Source organism: Lotus japonicus, chromosome 2 (assembly GCF_012489685.1).
Source record: "Lotus japonicus ecotype B-129 chromosome 2, LjGifu_v1.2".
Taxonomy (NCBI): domain Eukaryota; kingdom Viridiplantae; phylum Streptophyta; class Magnoliopsida; order Fabales; family Fabaceae; genus Lotus; species Lotus japonicus.
In genome coordinates, this window is record NC_080042.1 from 23,400,976 (window position 1) to 23,410,918 (window position 9,943).

The window sequence follows — 9,943 nt, forward strand, 5'->3', positions numbered from 1 at the left end:
GTTGTGCGCATTACGAGAGGTGGATGAGTTAAGAGAGAAGGGGTGATGGTTAGGAAGTTTGGGGGTGGATCGGTTGGTTGAGGGGCGACAAAGTAAGAGGGGGGTAATAAGAGTTGGTAGAGGTGAGGGTTGTTTAAGTGTGAGCGGGCAGCGAATATGTTGATGGTGTGCACTACGGAATGTAGAGGAGGTGAGGTGCGAAGGGGATGATCTAGTGGTGGAGGAGATCGCGGAGGGAGAGGAGGGAAGAAACGGGTTGCGAAGGACAGGGAGAGGTAAGGAAGATAGGGGTTTCAGAGGAGAAGTGGAGGTGTGGGTTCATTGTTGTGATGTGAGAGAAGAGGGGCGAGGGGATAGGAGGGGAAAGGAGAGATCAGGCAGAGGAGGAGGTGATTAGGGCTGCGTTGCGGAACCATGGGTGATAAGGGAAACTGCGGTGGTTTGCAATGTGTTCCTCATTCCACGCAAGAATTGTATCACTTGGCAGAAAACAAACCAATGATGACATGACTACGAAAGATGTCAATAATGAAACGGGAAACTCTCTTTTTAATGTTGAAATGAAATTCTATGCAACGATGGGAAGCACTATATATGATTTATAGGAATATGAATATATATTATTTCATCTTATATTTTTATCATTTTGTATGTAAATATGATATTCATACAGTCAAAGTGTTAAAGTGTTGTAAGCATGTTGTTGATTATAAGATAAGGGGTTGTATAAATGACCTATGATCTATGTGGACCAATCACGTTCAAGATAATTAGTTGACATTTTTATATTTCATTTACTAATTTATGTATGATTAAATATGTTTTTGGTCCCTAACTTAAACACATAAATATAAAATGGTACCTGAAAAAAATATAAAGATTTTAATCCTTTGAAATTTTATTTTTGATCTAAATTGGTTCCATGTGGATTTTTTTACATCTATTTCGGTCCCTCAAAAATTTCTTCCATCAAATTACATCCTTCTCCCTTCATAATTATTTCAAAACCTAGAAATTCGTATTTTCATCTGCGAAACCCCTCCATCTTCAAAACCCAGAAATTTCCTTCATCTTCCTCCTCCTCCTTCCTCTCCCACCAAAACCTCCATCATCACCCAAACACCCACCAGAACCACCACCACCGTACACACCTCCCCCCCCTCACCCAACGCCACCGCCAACCTTTCTTTTCGAAGACCATGGAAGCAGGCTCTAAGCTATCATTATATTCACCCATAGATGCAGACTTCCCTTGGAAGGAAATTTTTTTTGGACCTGATTATTGGATGAAACCTCACTTTTGTTCTCTAGTTTGCTGGAAAAATGATTTCTCCCTCTTTTAATTTATTGTAGAAGTCAGAATGGTTTAATAGGTGTTTTTAAATAATGAATTGTTTTACTTCACTTTTTATTGCATTGGAAAATAAAAACGAAAAAACTATTGAGGGAGTGTCATCATGATAAGTGGTAGGGATATGATAGTTATGCTAGTGGTCTACCAGTTCCCGTGAGTGCCAGAGACATGGTTTGATTGAAGTCACATGAAATTTTTTATAAATATCAGACGGGTTTGGTTCTCATTTGATTCATTTTTAGAAGTCACACCCGATCACAATCATCTGCTGGACCTGTAATTTTGCAATGAAGATATGAATTTTTGGGTTTTGAAATAATTATGAGGGAAGAAGAGGACTTAATTTGACATGGAACCATTTTAGATCAAAAATAAAATTTTAAAGGGCTAAAATCTTTATATTTTTTCAGGTACTATTTTATATTTTTGTGTATAAGTTAGGGACCAAAAACATATTTAACCCTAAATTAATTAATTAATAAAATATAAAAATTTGAGTAAATTACACTCCACTATCTTGAGGTTTCCTTATATGACACTAAACTCCAAACTTACTCAAATATTACACTCCACCCCATTCACTAATTATTACCTGCGGATTTTGTTTCCAATTTTTCTAAGAAATGTTTTCTTGCGATTTTGCTACCAATTTTCCTCACAGCCGTAATTAGTGCAATTTTCTCTCATTTTTCCCTTCATAATTTTTTTTAGTCTTTCCTTTTTAACTTGATCCTTTTAAATTTTTATGCGAGTGTGTAAAGAATTGAAGTTTAGATTGCTTTAAACTAGTTATGTGAAAATTCAAAATTAATTCTAAGTTAGGACAACTTCAAATGTCTAATTTATTTTATTGTCTTATGTGTTTGTAACGAATTTGAATGACTAATACCTTGTTGGGTTCAAAACGTGAGATCTCAAAATTGCAAGCAATTCAAACGTGAAATCCCAATAATATTCTCATTGTTAGATGATGACGAAGAAGATTGATTCTATGTTGGAATTTTGAATCCACTTATGATAAATAATTAGGTTTTTCAATTAACGAATGCATGAAATTTACTTAACTTTGCATTTTAATTGTTTAGTAGTAGTAACCCATTCTCAGGGTGACCCAATGTGTCACACATACACCCTATTACAAGTTTCTTGACGCTTAGGGCAACCCCGAAGAGCGAGGGATTTGGTGAGCTCGCAAATTGACTTGGGTTACGAGTGTGGTTTTGGGTGTATGCATCTTTTGGTGTAACTGGTTAAATTTTAATTCTTAAAACACTCATAAAAATTTGAAAGAATCATGTTAAAAGGAAAAAAGAAGAAGAAGGAAAGACTACAAGAAAATGATAAAGGTAAAAAGTAGAGAAAATTGCACAAATTTGCCTGCAGATATAGATTTGTAAAAATTTTACTCAAATTTGAATCAAAATTCGCAAGAAAACATTAGTACGAAAAATTGGTAGCAATATTCTCAAGAAAACATGTGTGAGAAAAATTAGTAACAAAATTCGCAGGTAATAAGTAGTGAATGGGGTGGAGTGTCATATTTGAGTAAGTTTGGAGTTTAGTCTCATATTTGAGTAAGTTTAGAGTTTAGTGTCATATAGGGAAACCTCAAGGTAGTGGAGTGTAATTTACTCTGAAAATTTCAACTGATTATCTTAAATGTGATTGGTCCACCCAAATTATGAGGTGTTTAACCCAAATATTACCATGAGTCATTTAGACAACTCCATAAGATAAGGTAATGATTAATGTTTGGTGTGAATGAACTAATATAACTTGTAAAAATATTAAATAATAGTACACTATTGAATTGAAAATTTGTCGAATCGGTCTAAATCTATGATAATAGGGAAATGACTCCTCGAAATGATGTCAATTACATTTCCAGGAAACAACCAAACCTTGAGTTTGTGTGTTTTCAAAAATGCATTTGAGACCATTTTGCAGAGTCTCATTCCTATTGCCCTACATCTTGATCATTTCAATAAGTTTTCTCATTTATGAGTTTCACTTATGTGTGCAACGGTCTTTTATTTATTTTTAACTTTTTTTTTGCTTATTAGCGTCGGCCTTACACTACAATCGACCTCGATGCTAATTGAAGGATGATAACGTCAGCCATCTTAAGAAGTATGTAATGTCGGACTGTTAGCTTAGAATCGATTAAGCCAACATTACACGTTAGCTTCGAACCATTTAACAACAGTCCCAACACTATACTGACTCTAGCTAGCGTTTTCATTTGTCTTTTGTCTTGTTAGTGTTGACTTTCGACTTCCAGAATTTGACATGTTACTTGTAGTGAAACAAAAATTCGTCTTTTGATTTTTGTTGTTCTTCACTTCTTCATCTCTAGTTATCCCATGTATTAGGTGATATATTATGTTTAGCTTACATGCATCCATCCATTATAAGTTATAAACCGGATAATAAGAATCTATTAATGATGGTAATTGTGCTTCTTGAGCCCATGTGAAGTTGTGGTTTCATGACCCCTTATTAAAGCAAGAAAGAGAGTAAGAGACTAACGTAAGTTAAAAGAGGAGACAAGAAAATGATACTTGGAGGGTGGAATTTTACATAACGTGCATCATTGATGTTTAAGAGCAGGCAACCTGCCCTATACAACTTTTGTATGCAATACCTACGTTAAAAGCTGCTTTTCGCATGTTCTCTTTTGCTTTTTGAAAGATGGGATTCCAAGATCAAGGAATGGTTGGACTCAGGTCGCTATTAAACACCTAGCGGAAACAGCTCACCCAAATCTTTCAACATTATCCTTGCCATGATCATGTCAAGCTAGCTAGGTGAAGTAATTAATTCATACTGTCTAAAAGGAAATACTAACCTCTAGTGAGGCCATTTCTTCTCATAATATGTTATAGTAAGAAAAAGCAAAAGCAAAACACAGAAGACAGAGCTAAGTTTGTGCCACTTCTAGTGCTTATATGCTCAATGCCCAATAGTGGCGGAGCTACTAATCTAAGGACCTCCCCAAAATTTCCAGATAACTACTCCTCAAAATTTCCAGATAACTCACAATAATTTGTATGCATCAGTTATATTTTGGGAGAGTTGAAGAACATAGAGACAGGGAGCGTGAATGCTAATCACTATTTGTGGGTTGTGATTTTTTTTAATGTCGGGAAGAATGAGAGGCACGAAGCTTTTTTGGTTTGTGAGCGGTTATTTTTTAGGGATAAATATGAAAATGGTCCCTAACCTATGAGCGAGGGACGATTTTGGTCCCTCACCCGAGTAACTTCCGGAAATAGTCCTTTCGGTAAGGAGAGCCACCGTGCTGTGCTGTTGCCGGAGACTTGGCCCACCCCCGTTCCTACATGGACATGCCACGTCAATTAATGAGCTGACGCGGCATTTGTTTTTATTTTCGATTAAATAATTGAGTGGGAAAAATAAAATTAAAAAATTATGATTTAACTAACTAACCATAATCCCATTAGAAAATCCCAATTACTTAACATTTCATTCAGATCCATAATTCCCAATCAATATAATCTAATTGAAACCCTAAGATTTATCCAAGATTTCCAACCCATCCTTCTTGTGAAACCCGAAACCCATACCTTAGAAAACCCATCCTTCGAAGGAGATGGAGACGGAGACGACGACTGGACTGGCGAGGTGCTCTTAGCTGTCGACAACGAGCTTGGTTCTCTCTGCTGTCAACGACGAGGTTAGAGTAGATGAGGTTGGAGAAGACGAGACAAGAAGAACGTGTGGTCGACGAAGAGGTTAGCGTGCATTTCTTCAATTGAGACTTTGAACAAGCATTTCTTCCATTTTCCTTTCGTTACTATTTTTGTCATTTCTATTTCTAAAAATTTCGTATTCACTTGTTGTGGGTTCAAGATTTGTCATTTTTATGTTAGGGTTCTTACATGGGATCTTACAATGTTTTTGGTTCTTCATTTGTTGATGTTGTTTTGCCCTTATTGAGATGTAGGATATGACATCAATGTTCACAGTTGTTGTGCACCATTTTGGGTGCTTTGCTTCCGGCCCACATCTCCATTACAGAGAGGGACAAGTCACAACCTTCACTGGTGTGGATCTGGACCATAGGAGTTACTCTAAATGTCTTGATCTTGTTAAAGATATGGGTTACAAAGCAGGCAAGTACAAAATATGGTGGAGGAAACAAGAGAATGCCATTGCTCGCAAATTTCACCATGTTTTGTCTGATAATGATGCAATGGTGCTTGGCACATATGATGCTGATAATAGAGGGCTGATCCATTTGTTTATGGAGCATGATGATGATGAGCTACTCCACTTGGTCTTCTCCGTTATATGGATGGCACAACCAGACACAAACATGGTACTCAACCAACCAACAACCCTGCAAAGCCTTTTAAGCCTCCATCTAAGAAGGTTGCTACACCTACTGCTCCACCAAAGAAGTCAACTCCAGCCAAAAGACCTGCTCATTCCACACAACCCTGAGAAGATAAAATAGGGTTCAATGGCTTGAGAGAGCAAAAATGAACAATAGCCCGCCTGAACTCTTGTTATTGTCCAGTGATGATGGACAAGTGGTTGATGGAAATGAAATGGCCCATCAAATTCCACACTTTGATGCCAATTTTGCTTTTGATGGTGAAAGTCAAGTACATGAGGAGAGTCAAGTGGTTGGTGAGAGTCAAGTGGTTGATAAAAGTCAAGTTATTAATGAAAGCCTTAATGAAAATGTTACAGGTATGACTCTTACTTTGTTGTTCACAGATAATATATGTGGTAACATTTGACCTCAATGTATTTATTTGAAGTGCTACGTGGAGATCTAGTTCCAGAGAACATGTCAGGTGGTGATCAAGGTATTGAAAACCTAGCAGGAGGTGATCAAGCTCCTAATAACCTGCCAGTTGGTGATCAAGGTACTGAAAATCTGCCAGTTGGTGATGAAGATCCTGAAAACCTGCTAGTTGGGTTTCAAGCTCCTGAAAACCTGCCAGCTGGTGATCAAGCTCCAAACCACATGCCAGATGTTGATCATGAATCTGATGGAGATGATTCAGACAAAGATTCTGTTGTTGATGTTCACTTAGTGACTCTGAAGAAGATAGAGAAGCAGGCCAAGATGATGGGTTTGAAAGTAACAACATTGGGGTCGCTGAGGCTTTGTTGAATGAGCAGGTTATGAAGATGCATGAAGGGAGGTATCAAATTGTTGGTGGTGGGCCTAGTGTGGTGCTTGGTGATGGTGGAAGTGGTTTACATGGTGGTGACCATGACATGAAGGATGGGTATTGGAGACTGATGACCTTGATAGTGTTTCTAGTAGTGATGATGATGAGCTACACCAGACGACAAAATTCCCACAATATAAAAAAGAAGACATGGGGGAGGATTTTAAGTTCAAAGTAGGGAAGTAATTTGTAACACCCCATTTTTTCCGTTATTAGGTTATTTACTATTTTATTTTAATTATTATTATGTTATATGGTAACTTGATAGTTTATGTGATTTAATTAGATAACAAGGTAATTATGTGATTTAATTAGATGATAAGGTAATTATGTGATTTAATTAGATAATTAAGTTATTATGTGATATATGGAGTGAGTAATTTATTTAATTTGTATTTAAGTGAGATAAGATTAAATTAGATAAGGTTGTTGGGTTTAGGTGATATATGAAGTGGAGCCCACTAGTACTACTAGTTTAGGGTTAGGAGTGAAATAAATAGAAAAAAGAAAGAAAGAGAAATCAGAATTAGAAGAGGAGAAAAGAGAAGGAGAAAGCGTGAAAACAGAGAAGAATGAGAGGAGAAAAGAGCAGAAAACCTAGAAGTTGATCTTCAAGAGGTAAGGGTTTGGATTCATGTTCTATGGATTAGTATGATAGTGGGTAATGATAGGAAGTGTGATTTAGAAACCCTAGGATGCATAAATTCCCAAATTGAAATAGTTAGGGTTTGATTTAAGATGAATTTTGGGGTAGAAGATAGGCGCGCATGATGCGCGGGTTGCGCGCGGGAAATTAACGAGCTCTTGAACCCTTTTTCGAGATGTGTTAATGACCGAATTTGAAGAAGTAGTCTTCATAAGAGTTGTAGCCCTTTCTGTTATGAAACTTTTACCGCTGGTTTCACGTCGTTCTGACGTCTTCAGCTCGAGTTATAGGTGTTTTAGTGAGAATAGGTTAAGCTGTCTCGTTTCTCACGAACTGCAGTTAGTGTTAGATTTTTCCTGAATTGTTTACTTCGAATTTCGACTTGAAAGTTTACAGGGATTTACAAAACGTGTATAGGGAACCATGATAAAAATATTGGATTTTTCTGAGTGTATTTGAGGTATTTAAAAATTCGCCAAAGTTGCTGTACAGTTTATAACCGTTTTGAAATAAATGAGTCATTTTAGGTGCAAATGTTGTTTTCGGAAAAAGATGTGGTGCGCGCTCGTGGTGACGCGCAATGCGCGGTGGCGTGCGGCCATGGTGAGGGTTGCGCGCGAGGGAGGTGGCGCATGTAGGTAGTGATGCGCGCGGTAGCGCGCGCATTTGGGGATGGTGCAGGGAGATGACGAGTTTTTGGGAAAAATTAGGAAGAGTCCAGTTTTTGTATAACAGTTGCAGAACCTGTTATATATGAATTATATTTAGGCTTAAAGGGTCAAATGGCCCCTGGAATTACAAAGGGAATCAATTCCAGGACCTAAAAATTTTTTACATCAAATTGGGTCCCTAAGAATTTTTTTTTTTTTTTTTTAATTCAATTAAGGACAAATGGTGCCAGCCTTCAATTTTTTCCTAATCAGCAATTCCACGTGACATTTTTATTTATTTTGAATTACAAACTAATGCCACATGTTATGATTAGGAGGAAATCAATATTAATCCCTAATTAAATCATCTCAGCCCTAATTAACTCATCTTAGCCCCAATTTTTATTTTCCATCCACCCTTCATCTTCATTCTGTTCATCTTCTTCCACTTCCTCTTCTTCCATCGAACCGAGTAACCACCACCACCTCCTCTTCTCTCTTCGTCCTCCTCCTCTAACCCACCACCACCCACCATACCAGGAACCACAAAGCTATACCATTGACCATAAAGGCACCTCGGCCTCCCTTCTTCGAACCTACCACCTCCCTCTTATCCAAAAAAAACCCATAAATCAAAAAATTGCAGCAAATGAGTTGGTCCTGCTTGTTGAGGGACACCGACATGTTTCGCCAAGAGGATGTGCTCTTTTGTCTGAGGCATAGGGTCGTTGGCGCCGGATGTGCTCTTGGTCTCGATCTGGGCTCGGGTACGTCTGGATCTTGCTTTGGTGTGGGTTCGGGTGGTGGTTGGGGCTTGCTGGTTGCCGACATGGCTTCAAGAGGTAGATGTGGGTTCTTCTTTACTCGTTAGTGGAACTCGGTTCTTCTGGTTGTTTCATATGCTTTCTTCTTCTTAACTGATGCAAGCACGGTGGTGGGGGTTTCTTGCTAAACCCGTTTACATTGCAGAATCTGTTTACAGTGGATTTAGATTTTTTTCTGCAAAATGGTGCAATGTCTGTTATATGTGGATTGTTGATGAGCTTTTGTCCAAAGCTTTTATCCACGTCAATATCTTTTGTAAATGAGCTTTCGTTTCATATGCTTTTGTCCATAACATGTTTCAATTTTGTTTCGTATGCTTTTGTTCTCATTCCTAAATGAGCTAGATCTTCTCAATTTCCTACTTTGTGACTTGGAGCTAATAGATTATTTGGGTTGATGTTGTGCTCTGGAAATTGGGTGATGTTGCTGGGTTTGGTTGTGTTGTTATGTTTTTGTTAGTTTTTCTCTGTAAATTGATGTTCTTGGTTATTTTGAGGGTTGAGGAAGGTGATTTATTTCCTAGGTTCAAGTTTAGTTGAAGATGCATATTTTTTGGGTTGAGTTTTTTTGGGAATGATTAGATTATATTAGGTTTTTATTAAGATTATGGATTTATATTTAGATTAGGATTTTATTACGTTTTTTTTTTCTGCTTATATAACTGACTTGGAATTAAAATTAAAATTTTAATTAATTTTTCTAATTAAAAAAAAGAAAAAAGCCACGTGGTAAAGGTGACTAGGACAAAATTGAGCTGTGGCAACATTTGACCTTAATTGAATCAAAAAAAAATTTTTAGGGACCCAATTTGATGAAAAAAATTTCTAGGTCCTGGATTTGATTCCCTTTGTAATCTCAGGGGCCTTTGGACACTTTAAGCCTTATATTTAATTTACATCTGTTTAATAGTTCATTATATGATATTTCTGAATTGATGTTATGTGTAACACCCCGATTTCGGTGGCGTCACTTTAGTAACTCAAGAATAAAATAAAGCGGAAAAGCAGGTATTTTTTTTTTCTTTTGTTTAAATAAAAAGACTTGTCGAAATCAGGTCTCATCCCAATCGCGATTAACAGCGATTAATATACAATACAAGCACACCCTTGCTGTAACTAAAAACATCGTCACGAGTGTCCTCAAGTGACGGAAAGTAACATCAAGTAACTAAAAGTATTGCCCAACGGCAAACAAGTGCGACTCATAAATAGAGTCATAAGTTTTATAAATACAGTCCTCCGAAAAGTAAGTCAGCCCA